General features: G+C 49.6%; 1 pseudogene; it reads right to left on the bottom strand.

Annotated features, from left to right (window-relative positions):
• Positions 1-14537, bottom strand: part of LOC137537112 (zinc finger protein 91-like) — an 87649-nt pseudogene that overhangs the window by 62416 nt on the left and 10696 nt on the right.

The raw sequence follows: 14537 nt of genomic DNA, 5'->3' as shown, positions 1-14537 counted from the left end.
GGCAAGTTTGATTTATGTTGTTATATTCTGTGTTAATTGCAGCGTGGAGGCTGCGGGCTTCTCATCTTGTAAATGCATAGTGCTGTTTTCAGAGTTTATGTGTTTTGATTTTTTCTTAGGATTCAAAGTTCCTGTGTTGCAGAGGTTCCTTTTTTTTTTTTTTTTTTTCCCCTTCTTCTTTCTCTTCTCTTCTCGCCCCGTCTCTACAGAGGCTGGGAAAAATGTCCAGATAGAGCAGGGGGGGGTCCCCCGCAGCAGGAGATAAGCCAGCGGTGCTTCAGTCTGTTGGGGCTGGATGGGAGGGAGAGAGGATAGAGAGGAGCGTAGTGGAAAAGTGTAGTGAGAGGTGCAAGCTTATCTAGTTTCCAGTCAGAGCTGCTAACATGCTTGTAAATATCTGTATCTGTTATGTTGTTTAGCCAGTTTGTCTGTTGAGCGTTTCAGCAGTAATAGCTGTTAATATGGTTTAGAGTTACGCTGCGCGCTTGAGTAGGTTTGAGTTATGGCAGAGATAAACTGCAGATGATTTGTGAGGAGAGAGAGGTTTCTACGTTCCTGGGTGATGCTAAGAGGTAATATATTTAGCATTGCAGCTGTGACGCGGTTGGTCTCAAGTTTGGCAAGCATCCCAGAGAGTATAGGTAGCGGAAGGCTGTCTCTCGGTAAAATGTATCGATGCTGTGTGTAACTATGCATAAAAATGTTTGTTCTGTGTGTATTTTGTTTTCTCTCCTAAGATATAGGAAACGAGAGGCTGCTATGGGAGCAGCCATCTTAGCTGGCAGTCCAGGACTCAAAATGGTGGCAGTGGAGAGAGCCCGCCCCCGAGAGTCATGGCCCCCACACGTCATGGCAGGGGGGAGGAGGGGCTGGGGGATCCACGTCACGTCAGGCTGTGCTCGCGGCTCCGGGCAGAGCAGCTGAAAGGGAGGGGGGTAGAAATACAGAGACAGTCTACTGAGTGTCTCGGTTCTCGAAGTATTTCCCCAGAGGCTTTTCCCTGAGTCCATGGAAAGGAATGCCAGGATACGTGCGCCAAGCTATTACTGTAAGATTAGCAGGAGCACGGATAGGAAAAGTGTCCCAGCTAGGTGCAGGGACACACGTAGCAGTGCAGGTCAGGAAAGTGTCTGTACTGAGTTGCTTACGGGATTATTCCTGTAAGTGGGGCACCGTAATGGGTGGTGCAGCATGAGTTCCCAATAGAGTATAGGGGGGGGACAGTGCATCAGGGGGGTGCCGAAGGTGGAAAAAAGGGCGTCGCCGCTACTGCAGAGCGGTAACGTTTTTTTCCGGTTTTTGTCGTGGACAGGGCCAGAGCTTGACTGAGAGGTCTATGCTGGGCTGGGGCGTTTTTTTGTGCGTTTTTTTCGTCCACTGATTGGTCAAATATGTTTTTTTTCCAGCTCCTATCAATTGTAGCACAAAGAACAAAAACTGACTGCAGTTCATGGGGCAATTATACAGATGATAGAATTGCCATGTACAGAGTGATAGTGTACCAGTACGATGTTTGCCATGTGACTACCTACCATGTGGGCATTCAGGGATCTGCATACAGGCATGTGACGCTGGTATGCTTAGCCCTGCACCCTGTGTAGTTTAATTGCAAAGTGCTCCTTCCTACAGGGAGGCAGCCGTTTTTTTTTGGGTAGTCTAGGTGGTGGCACGGCAAACATTGATCAGAGGGTACAACACACAGAACTTCTAGCAGAGCTGGTATCGCGATGAAGTTCTAGATAAGTAGATGCGATAATGAGTAAGAGCATTGCAGGCTCACCTGCAAAGCAGCATCAGGTGTGGCATCCGTGATCTGTGCATGCGACGGCCGCGCATGGACAGATGAGGGGGGGATGTGGAGTGAGCTGCAATGGGGTGAGAGCTTCCAAAGGTGAAGCGAGCTTCCAAAGGTGAAGTCCGCGGGAGCATATTTTAAACAGGTAAGTACTGAGGATAGTACTGAGGTAGGGGGGTGAAGTTTAACTCCAATCTACCAATAAGAGTAAACAGAGTTCATGAGAACCATAAAACAACGAGATCAATTACGGTATATATTGATCATTTTAAAGTGTACAGAGTACAAGCCGCAGGGCGAATGCCAAATCATTAATAAGAATTGATTTGTTTGTATTTCGATTTCAGGTGTTTGGCAATATGGAATTGAGACAGCTGCAGTGCTGGCAGCAAAGATGGAGATGTCAGTCGGATAAGCGAAAGGTTCCAGATGCCAATCTAAGCTTGGAGGAACACGACATTCCTGAAATCGGAAAGAGACTAAAACACGAGATTCCTGAAATTGGAAAGAGACTAAAACACGAGATTTCGGAGATCGGAAAGAGACTAACAAAACTGTCTGAGCAAAGCATAATGCAAAGTGCTAATGTTTTTCTTTCCCAAGGTGGTGCTTTTATAATGAAGAGTACCGTGCTGATGGTGATCCTAGGTTGCCATTCCGTCCTAGGAGAACGAAGAGAGGACATTCTCATGTATAATCAGGGGTTAATGAGAATGCAAGGCCCAAACATGTTGATGTTGGGTGACAAAGGTACTGATCCTTTCACACCTCCCTCTGATTGGCACAGATGGACCAAGCAGGGATGGAGGGAAAGAGCACTTGTGCCAGGAGAAAACAAATCTCATGGCACAATGTGGGTGAAAGGTCTGAAGGGTCAGGTGTGCGGGCAGTGGGAATTGAATGGCAGTATAAATCTGCTATTGAGTACCACACTCCCAGAATCGACGCACCGATCCAAAGGTTTGTTAAAAGGTACATTGCAGTACAATGGGTACGTGCAAAAGGTGGAGTGTGTGATTCAGGGGTACCTTGTCTTGGTTATGCAGAGTGAGATGGTTCCAGATTGGAGAGGAACGAGTAGGAGGCGTCAATTCTCCTGCCGGAGAGACGCGGGGGACAACATCACACTCTGGAACTACCAACAGAGAGTGCCTCTGAAACAACTATACACACGTAAAGGCTGGAAAGCCGAGGGTGGGTGGTTCTCGAAACAAGAAGTAAAAATCGAGATCAAGCCACATTTCCAGGTGACAAAGAGGGTGGGGAGAGCGGTCCCGGGGGAGGGAAAGCCAACACAGGGAACCCCATCCACACTACACGGGTCACAACAGGGGACGATATTACACAGTCCATATGCAGCAGCTTATCCTCAGGATAGTTGGGTAAGTGAAGAGGTACTCTTAATCGAACGATTGCAGAGAGTACAGTCTTCCCGACCTCAGGTACCTAGTGTGCCTCAGGACATAAGGGGGGAAGAGGTCCAATCAAGACAGCTGGGGACATATTTTGTCAGCGAGAGATTGGACAAGGGGAGGTATATTACTTTTCCTGAAGAAGGATCTTTTGCATGGCAGCTTCGAGATGTTTGGGTGAACAAATGGAAACGGGGCAACATTCCTTTAGGCACCGCTACTTCCTTAGTTCCCACCTTAACCCGTGTCTTACACCAGGACCTGAGAGGTCAACCTTTTTTGGTGCTAGACGGGGAGGTAAAGCAAGTAGAGTTGTCCTCATGCGGGCAATTCTTGCAGAAGTACCTGCGTTGGCCGGGGCAAGTCAAATTTAGTGAAGAAGCCTGCAGGCTCAATAACGCAGAATGCGAGACTACCATTCAAAAGATCCACCCTGAAGCCTAACCGATAGTTCCGGTGGCTGAAGGAAAGGTTTGGTTTTTTAACATAAGTTCTAATGATACATTCAAGGTATATTCTCATAATTGTTCCGATAAGGGGGAGTTTCCAAAGGGAACATATTGTGTGAGTGGAGATCCCATATGGATCCAGTCATCCAGGTTGGATGACGTTGTTTCTCAAATTGTTAAGAGAACTCTAAAGTGCAAAGTTTCACGGGTAGTTCCCGTCCTGAAAGAGAACACGACATGGGACAAAGGGGAACAGGGTTTGATCCAAGACGACCACATTTTGTTACAAAGGTTAAACAAACAGTACACTAAGTTAGAGGTAAGATTTCACCATGATACAGGTGATCTTAACGAGGTAGAACATAAAAATGAGCAGGTGAGTTCCAGTCTGACCTGGTGGACAAAGGTTCCGGTGATGTTCCAGGGACACTCGGACTGGGCCTCTGCAGTTCCAAAGTTCTTTCTACACCCACTGGTCGTCTGGATGGGGATGACAACTTTAGGCATCATTATCCAGGTGAGGTTGCGGGTTAAAATTACGTAAAACAAATTAACCTGGTCCAGAGATTGGTACCTCATAAACAATCTCCTGAACCAATAGTTTAAATTAAGGGATATACAGGGTTACGGGTATAGGTTTAGTAGTACCTGTGATGGAGCTGATTGTATAAAGGCGCTCTTTTAGAAGGCACCTGGCACTGCTCCGTTTTGTAGCAACCAAACGAGTTTCACTTTTCTGTGGTCATGCAAGTTTGTGAGTGATACGTAAGTGACGCAAATGCTGAGTATGTGGTATAGAGGGATTTAGAAGTAGGGCCTCCCCAGAGAGCCTGGTTACAAGAAGACCAAGAGGTCTTGCTCTCTCTCTTCCAGGGGTAATCGCCTAGAGCAGAGAAGTTGTGTGAGCACGAACATCGAAAAATGAAACATAAAAGAAAAGAAACCAGGTACTGGGAGGTTCAGACGCTGGGATCTGCGGGTCAAGCCGTTTTAGGGGGGATTGTTATAATTTAAGTAGGCCTCATTTACTTGGCCTGAGTTTTATGTAAAAGGCTTGTCCGCAGTGTATGCCTTTAAAATAAATAGAGGTTTTGTGATGCAGGCAGAGGCATCTCAGGGTCTGCGTGTAGCAGAGGATACACGCAGATACTGAGAACATGTTCCTAAAAGAAGGCCATCGGACTACTCTGACCTTAACACTACACCACAGGAACAGAAAACATTGGCCATATTTACTAAACATCCACGTTCCTGCATATGGGTCAAATGCCTCATTGATTATTAATCAAGTAGGTGTGTATGATGACACCACGAGTGGGTCCACCAATAATCTGGTCTAGGGGGTGGCGAAGATGATGTCATATTTAACTCTTTCCTAGTCGGTATAAAAGGCTGAGGGAGCTACGAGAGCTCACTTCTGCTTCTTCCTTCCGCACTAGCTAGCAAGGCTGACTGGGACGACTTCTAAGCATGTTCTTCCTTTCTGTAATCTGATATAATGTATGCTGTACATAGGTAGTTTAGTGTAACGTAGTTAGGAAGAAGGTACCTGATAGACTTCAGCAGGGAGTCTCATCACGAGCTTGTAACGCAACATGAAGATTGGCATAGCTAGGATATGATGACTGTATCTATCTGTCTTTCTGTGACTTGAATAAATAACGTAAACATTGAAGAAGCCTGAGAAAGTCTATATCCTGTTTGCGGTGTGGAGAGTCAAGTGATCTCACAGTCTGTGAGACGATGGTGTCGAAGCAAGGTGATAAGAACAGTTTATAACAGTTATGTGAGCATGCTGCCCCTATGATGGAGCTAATGTGCTGGTAGGGCAGTGATATCCATGTTATGTGAGCATGCTGCCCCTATGATGGAGATAATGTGTCAGTGGGGCAGTGATATCCATGTTATGTGAGCATGCTGCCCCTATGATGGAGCCAATGTGCCGGTAGGGCAGTGATATCCATGTTATGTGAGCATGCTGCCCCTATGATGGAGCTAATGTGCTGGTAGGGCAGTGATATCCATGTTATGTGAGCATGCTGCCCCTATGATGGAGCTAATGTGCTGGTAGGGCAGTGATATCCATGTTATGTGAGCATGCTGCCCCTATGATGGAGCTAATGTGATGGTAGGGCAGTGATATCCATGTTATGTGAGCATGCTGCCCCTATGATGGAGCTAATGTGCTGGTAGGGCAGTGATATCCATGTTATGTGAGCATGCTGCCCCTATGATGGAGCTAATGTGCTGGTAGGGCAGGGATATCCATGTTATGTGAGCATGCTGCCCCCCCTATGATGGAGCTAATGTGTCGGTGGGGCAGTGATATCCATGTTATGTGAGCATGCTGCCCCTATGATGGAGCTAATGTGCTGGTAGGGCAGTGATATCCATGTTATGTGAGCATGCTGCCCCTATGATGGAGCTAATGTGCTGGTAGGGCAGTGATATCCATGTTATGTGAGCATGCTGCCCCTATGATGGAGCTAATGTGCTGGTAGGGCAGTGATATCCATGTTATGTGAGCATGCTGCCCCTATGATGGAGCTAATGTGCCGGTAGGGCAGTGATATCCATGTTATGTGAGCATGCTGCCCCTATGATGGAGCTAATGTGCTGGTAGGGCAGTGATATCCATGTTATGTGAGTGTGCTGCCCCTATGATGGAGCTAATATGCCAGTAGGGCAGTGATATCCATGTTATGTGAGCATGCTGCCCCTATGATGGAGTTAGTGTGCTGGTAGGGCAGTGATATCCATGTTATGTGAGCATGCTGCCCCTATGATGGAGCTAATGTGCTGGTAGGGCAGTGATATCCATGTTATGTGAGTGTGCTGCCCCTATGATGGAGCTAATATGCCAGTAGGGCAGTGATATCCATGTCCTGATGAACTGCTCACTATTCCATTGCAGAACTTAATGGCTGTAAAGCATTACTTCTTCCATGTATCTCTACAGCTCTATTACTGGTGTGTGGTGCTACACAGAGGGGAGAGGATGTAACGCACGGTCTTCAATTACATGTTACAATACATACAGACACAAGTGATGTCATGTGACCTCCCGGAATCCTTCTCACCTCTCCAGTCAGCAGATAGATGATCTCCAGGGTGAAGTTGAATATCCTCTCAGTCATGTGACTCTGGTCCTCATCCATCCGAAGTGATGTGGTCATGTGATCCATACAGGATGCTGCTGCCTTTTGATAAATAATAAAGGTTGTACAGTTGTCAGTGGTGAAACTACCGATACAGCATACCCCTTCCCCCATTGCTGTCACTTGTGGGTGGTAGGGCCATGCAGAGTATCACAGGAAAGCATAATAAGTTGGTTTATAGCTACCTGTGCTCTAAACTCACAGCGTGCTGCAGTCCTGTCCTCCCTCTGCCTCCTCTCCAGCTGGGCTCCTCTCCTCACATCCACCCCCCAACTGTTACCATTCCTGTGATGTTACATCAGTGCTGGTAGTGGTAGATGGATGAGGATATGAGGAAAGGCAGAAACTGAGGCTAATGGGAGCAGAGGACTGGAGCACACTGTGACACCTAGCTATAAAGCAATGCAAATCCTTCCTGTTACTACTCTGCATGGAGGTGGGGGAAGGGAGCAATACTGGAGTGTGGACATGGCTACTGGGAAAGAAATTACTAGGGTAAATAAACATCACATACTTCAGGATAATGGCAATGCTGAGGGACACAGGGGAGACATGGCTATACTGGATGGACATGTCTTGTCTCTATGATATGATTGAACTGAATTATTACTAGGAAGGTGAGATACCAGCCATAATGTATGACACATGTAGGGGGGGGGGGGGCACTAGAAAACAAGTCACAACTGGGGTTACTGCTACTGGCTTGGGGGTGTGATCTGAGGTATGATCTAAGAGTGGGAGGGGTTTGTTTTAGTTTGCTTCCAAAATAGAACAAGAAGATATGGGAAATGTAATGCAGATAAAAGCAGTAGACAATATTACATAGTTTAATACAGGTGTTTAAATCACAGCCCTGAAGAGTCTTTAAGTTTTACATACAACAAGGTCAAATTACTTTGCCTATTGCCTTACACCCACATATAGAGGCAGCTGGCTACTGCTTTCCCCCTGGCCCTATCTAAGTGGCTCGGCCTGCTGACTGTCTCCTGAGTCCTCCTGGATTGGGCGGCTGGCTGTGAGCGTGTGACTCAGGCGTGGCTAGGATCCTGAGAGATCTGGGGCACCAAGGATAAAGGGAGAAGGCAGCACACTAAGAGCGCCATGGTGAAAAATGGGTGTGGCCCACCCTTGTGAGCAGGGCTGTGGAGTTGGAGTCGGAGCAATATTGGAGTCGGAGTCGGTGGTTTCATAAACTGAGGAGTCGGATGATTTTTGAACCAAATCCATAGCCTTTGTAAAAATTAGACTAAGGTGTCGGAGTTGAGGAGTCGGAGCAAATTTGGGTACCTTGAGTCGGAGGTTTCATAAACGGAGCAGTCGGATGATTTTTGTACCGACTCCACAGCCTTGCTTGTAAGTATGATACCTATATCTGTTATTGTACTGAATTGTACAAACAATACTGCACCATAGGGCTCCTGGTCTCTCATTTAGATACTTGGAGGCATTTGTGACCACCAGGAATCAAACTAGCTCTTTCTGCAGATACATTTATCCATTTTCCGGTCATTGGGTCTCTTTTGGTTCTTGTATTAGTATACCATTTAGTAATGATAATCTTCCAAAATGGCAAATGCTGCAACAATAAGCCCAGGATATCAAATAATAAATGAAGCAGTCAATACCCCACATGAAAAAATGCAGCAAATGTTACCTCACATATTAAGTGCAGAAAACATTTACCCCACATAAGAAATGCAGAAACATTACCCCACATATTATATGCAGCAAACGTTATCCTCCACATATGAAATCCAACAAATGTTACCTGAATTGTGCCTACCCCAGTATAGGCAGCAAATGTGCATAAAGTATTAAATACTTTAGTAGCCATATAGAAAACCTGAGATAAGAAAATAAAAAGATAATATACATACCTGGGGCTTCCTCAAACCCCTCCAGGTTTATCGCTCCCTCATCTTCTCATTCTTCTGCAACTGGCTCCGAAAAGTCCTCTGTTCCGGGCAGGGCTGTGGAGTCGGAGTCTGAATCGAGGAATCGGAGCAATTATGGGTACCTGGAGTCGGAGTTTTCATAAACTAAAGAAGTTGGAGTCGGGAGTAGGATGATTTTTGTACCAAATCCACAGTTCTGGTTACTATTAAACTAAGGAGTTGGAGTTGAGGAGTCAGAGCCATTTGGTTTCCTGGAGTCAGAGTTGGTGGTTTCATAAACTGAGGAGTCAGAGTCGGATGATTTTTGTACCGACTCCACGGCACTGGTTCTGGGGGCAACAGTGCATGTGCGGCCCAGCTGCATGCAAACTCTCATCGATGGAAGCATTCTCTGCCTATGCAGAACTACTTCCCAGGTGCAGAACGTGACAGGGGAGTGCGCGCATCCGGATTGTGCCTGTGCCACCTGGCCTAGAATGGAGAATTTTCTAATGCCAGTTATGGACAAATCAAAAAGTAGATGGAAGAGGAGCGATAAGCCTGGAGTGGGCTGGAGGAAGCTCTAGGTAAGTATATTTTTCATTATCCCATCCCAGATACACTTTAAGTCCCTCCCATAATGGAGCCTTCTGTACCCCAATAGCCACCCTCCCCCCCACCCTCCCCCCAAAGTAAAAAGTAGCCCAGTGTTCTCCCCAGGCTCTTTTAACCGGGTGCACCACCTGGCTAATTTTGGTGAGCACTCGGCTGTCAGCTTTCTTCCTTCTCCTATGCTGTAAGCAGAGTGGCACCGGCCCTGTGTTCCCCCATCCCGGCCACCCAGCTACTTTTTCATTCCACCTGGCTGGAAAAAACTTCTGGAGCCTTATGTTTTCCCAGTATAGGTAGCCTTATATCTCTTCCCTCCATTGCAGGTAGCCAGAGTGCCCCTTAGTATACGTAGCCCCCTCCCCCCAGTGTACTTATCCAGATTCATCTTTCCCCTCCAGTATATGTGGCCAGAGTATCCCCCCGAAGTATAGGCAACTTGATTCCCCCCTAGTTCAGGTAGACAGAATTACAACTTAGTATAGAAAGCCAAAGTTCCTCCTAAGTATAAATAGATAGCTAGAGTCCCCCTCTCTCTCACCTCTCCAGGCTTCTGGCATCTTCAGCTTGTTTTCCTCATTGCCGCCTAATGTCCGGAGTTCATTAGTGTAGGTGGTGTGTGACTGGCAGGCACGTATAGAGATGTCACATGAGAGACGCGCCTACAACAGCCATGGAGACCGGCTGGGAGTAGTGCTGGGTGAGGAGAAGCTGCGCCTGTGAGGGAACCTGCACAGGAGAGATCTCCACTTACAGCTCTGGAGGGGTGGCATTCAGGGCTTCTGGCTGGAGGATTACTGGGAAATGATGTGCAGCTACAAATTAAATACCAGCATCCGGGCTTTTTATATAAAACATGGACCTTGCCTCCAAATACCTACTAGATGGCAACACTGGTCACTCACACAAGCTATGTAAAAGCCTTTTGTATGACAATTACTGCAAGGGGGATAATCAGGATAGGGACAGGTGTACTATGACTTCCTCTGTAACAAAGTATGTCCACCCCGACCTCTGCTCTGCTCAATATATAACAATCACACAATTACCTCTTCCAACAATGTCTCCTCTCCACCTCGTGCAACTTCTCCTGCTGTGACATCACTTCCTGTCTTTGACTTAATTACTTCCAGTCTGTGCGTTCCACCTGGGAGCGGTGAGGTCTCCATCTTGTGGTGAATAGGCTAACTGCAGCCTCTGTTTGTGAACTCTCCTGCACTTATGAGCAGTGGTGCTCGGATACCCCTTATTATTCGAGTTTGGTCGAATTCGAATTGTAAATTATTCGCATTCGGTCGAATATTTTTTACTATTCGATTCGACCTCGGACTTCGAGCTCACTATTCGAGTCGGTATTCGAGCTCATTATTCGAGCTGACTATTCGAATTGGCCTTAAATAGCTTCCAACGCTTGTTTTGAGGGTGAATGATGCAAGAAACATCTTTTTTTCCAAGTAACAACAGCAAGTGATTATGTGGGGATGTTCCTTTAAAAAAAAAAAAAAGGTGGAAAGAGAAGTTGTGTTCAAAATTCCTCCTCCTCCTCATTTTTTTTTTAAAGAAATGCAGCTATTTTTGAGCTTAACAAATAGCTGGTGGCGCACGCATGTTGGAAGCGCCATTGTATGTGCTCCCTGGCAGTGGAAACACACAGACAGCAGGAGGTAAATTCAGCAGCAGGAGGAGGATGAGTGTAGCAGCAGGCAGTCAATGAGGCAGGCAGCGAGACATAATAGCCCTGGTACCTAGCGGTGATACCAGGGCTGTAAATAAACACAGCAGGCAGGAGGTCCCAGACAGCGATCGTGCAGCCCACATCGTGTCCAATACACAACTGGGACAACACAGTTTTCAACCCGGGCACCTCAGAAAAATTAAACCTTTTTTTTTAATGATTTATTTTATTTATTTTTTACAGCAAATTACACAGACAGATATAGCTATTGTTTGACGTAATAGCTGGTGGCAGAGTGGCAGCAGAAGGTAAATCTGTGCACCCTGGCAGTGGGAAACACAGACAGACAGCAGAAGGGCAGTACACAGCAGCCCACTGTAGGTGTAAAATGTGTGGCTGCAGGCGACGTAATAGTCAAAGTGAACCAGGTTGGCTTAGTGAGCAGGAGTCAGGAGGTGGTAAAGGGTGGTAAGGCACATTAACGATGGTTCTTCCGGTAGCCAGTTCATGTCCCCCTCTCGCCGACAACAGGGGCCAGGAACTCGCCTTCCACCCACGCCTGGTTCATCTTGAGAAACGTCAGTCTGTCCACAGACTTGTGAGACAGACGTGAGCGTTTCTCGGTGACCACGCCACCAGCTGCACTGAAGCAGCGCTCGGACAGCACGCTGGAAGGGGGACAGGACAGCACTTCCAGGGCGTACTGCGCCAGCTCGCTCCAGATCTCCAGGCACTTGACCCAATACTCCATGGGATCAACAAGGGCATCGCTGTCAAGCCCGCTGTAGGACCCCATGTAGTCAGCCACCATGCGGGTCAGGCGCTGGCTGTGACCGGAGGAGGATGCTGCTGCATGCACCTCCTCTCTAGTCACTGCTGCCGGAGCCTCTACAGTCCTGTAGAGCTCGTTGCTGAGAGACAGCAGGTCTGTGGGGCGCTTGCTGCTGGATGCAGGCACCTGCTGCTGCCTCTGTGCTGGCTGGACAGTGGGGATGGAAGGCTGGGGGAAGGCTTCCTCCAAGCGCTCAACAAGGGCCTGCTGCAAGCTCCTTATTTGTTGCGCTGGGTCTCCTCCTGCAGGCGGCAGGAACTGGCTCAACTTCCCCTTGAGGCGTGGGTCCAACATCATGCTGATCCAGATGTCCTCCCTCTGCTTCATCTGGATCACCCTGGGGTCCCTGCGCAGGCACGTCAGCATGTGCGCTGCCATTGGGAAGAGGCGGGCCACGTGTGCTGGCACATCGACGGCAGTGCTGTCCTCATCCTCCTCCTCTGCCTCCTCAGCCTCATCCTCTCTCCACCCCCGCACCAACTCAGCTGCGCTGTGCTGATCCCCCTCATCAGCAGCAAGGTCAGGGACCTCCACCAAGTCCTCCTCCTCCTCCCCCTCAGAGGTGGACTGTGCAGCTGCATGCCGCTCCTGCTGGTCCAAGGCTGCCGCTCCCTGTTCCAGCAAAGCATCGAGGGCCCTGTTCAGCAGACAAACCAGGGGCACCCACTCGCAGACCATAGCATGGTCCCTGCTCACCATGTTAGTGGCCTGCAGAAAGGGAGCCAGCACTAAGCACACCTGCTGCATGTGCCTCCAGTCATCATCGGGGACGATGGATGGGATGTTGCTGGTCTTGCCCCTTTTCTGAGGGGCGGAAACAGTGGCCAGGGCAAGGTACTGGTTGACAGCGTGCTTCTGGTCAACCAGATGCTCCAACATCGCCAGGGTGGAGTTCCAGCGAGTTGGAACGTCAATGATCAGCCGATGGCGTGGCAGCTCCAGCTCCTTTTGCACGTCTTTCAGGCTCGCACAGGCTGCAGCCGAGCGCCGGAAGTGACGCACAACGATCCTTGCCGTTTCCAGCAGTTCGCCCATCCCCTGGTAGGTGCGCAAGAACTTCTGCACCACCAGGTTCAGCACGTGGGCAAGACAGGGGATGTGGGTCAGGTTTCCCCTGTCAATTGCGGCAACCAGATTGGCCCCATTGTCGGCCACCACCTCTCCGACTCTGAGGCCTCTGGGGGTCAGCCAAATCCTCTCCTGCTCCTGGAGTTTGGCCAACACATGGGTTGCCATCAGTTTGGTCTTCCCAAGGCTGACCAACTGCAGCAGCGCTTGGCAGTGGCGGGCCTTCACGCTGCTGCTGAGGCGGGGGGTTTGGCCAGGTGTGCCGGAGGATGGCAGAGGATCGGAGGAACCTGCTGCAGTTCCCCTGACCCTGCGGGGTGGCACCACCCACTGTGTTGCTGCTGCTGCTGTGCCCGCTGCTGCTCTCCCATCCTCACCCCCTTCCACCAAGCTGACCCAGTGGACAGTGAAGGACAGGTAGTGGCCTGTCCCGAAGCGGCTGCTCCAGGAGTCCATGGTGACGTGGACCCTTTCACCAACCGCATGCTCCAGCCCTCGCTCCACATTGGCCATCACAAAGCGGTGCAGTGCAGGAATGGCCTTGCGGGCAAAGTAGTGTCTGCTGGGGAGCTGCCAGTCTGGGGCTGCACAAGCAAGCAGCGCACGCATGCCGCTCTCCTCCTGCACGAGCGTGTACGGCAGGAGTTGGGAGCACATGGCCCGTGCCAGCAAGCCGTTCAGCTGCCGCACGCGACGGCTGCTGGGAGGCAGAGCCCTAACCACCCCCTGGAAGGACTCGCTCAAAAGGCTCTGGCGTGGCCTTTTGCTAGCACGGGAATCAGCGGACACAGCAGAGGAGGCCACTGAGGACTGGCTGCCAGAACAGGCCTCAGTGTCGGCGGCAGGAGTTGCAGAGGGGGGAGGAGCAGTGCGTTTCCGCCCTCCTGCTGGTGCTGCTGGAGGAGCAGGAGGGCGGGTGGCTGCTGTTGCTGCTGCTGAAGGCTGTGCAGTGATGGGTGTGGTGCCACTGCCAGCACCAGATGCCTTCAGCCTCTGGAACTCCTCATGCTGGTGGAAATGTTTAGCAGCAAGGTGGTTGATGAGCGAGCTGGTGCTGAACTTTAAGGGGTCTGCACCTCTGCTCAACTTCCGCTGACAGTGGTTGCAAGTCGCGTACTTGCTGTACACTGTGGGCATTGTGAAAAATCGCCAGATTGGTGACAAAAACAACCCCCTACGGCCTGGAGCCGCTGCTGCCTGTCTCCCTGTGGTGGTTGGGGGGCTTGGGTGCGGCTGGTGGTGGTACTGGCAGATGCTGCTGCTGCGCCTGAGACACCAGCAGGCTGTGGGACCTGCCTACTGCTGCCAATGCTTGCAATGATGCGCCTCCTTGCAAGGCCCACAAGCGCATCCTCCTCCTCAGAGCTGCTGATGACGACATCCCCCGGAGCTGGTGGCACCCAGTCTTTGTCTGTCACCGTGTCATCATCATCCTCCCCCTCCTGAAACATGTCCTGCTGGGATGATGACCCCCCAAACTCCTCTCCTGATGCATGGATGGGCTGCTTGACTGTCGCCACAGTCTTGCTGTCCAATCCCTCCTCCCCCAAAGTGCCCATCAGCATCTCCTCCTCAAAATCGCCAACAGCAGCAGACAATACCCTGATGGTGCCTGGGGTCAAAAGACTGCTGAGTGACAGGTCGGCGACTGACGGTGAACTGGCC

This window comes from Hyperolius riggenbachi, chromosome 10 (genome assembly GCF_040937935.1).
Source record: "Hyperolius riggenbachi isolate aHypRig1 chromosome 10, aHypRig1.pri, whole genome shotgun sequence".
Classification (NCBI taxonomy): Eukaryota; Metazoa; Chordata; class Amphibia; order Anura; family Hyperoliidae; genus Hyperolius; species Hyperolius riggenbachi.
This window is presented reverse-complemented; position numbering and strand designations above follow the sequence as displayed.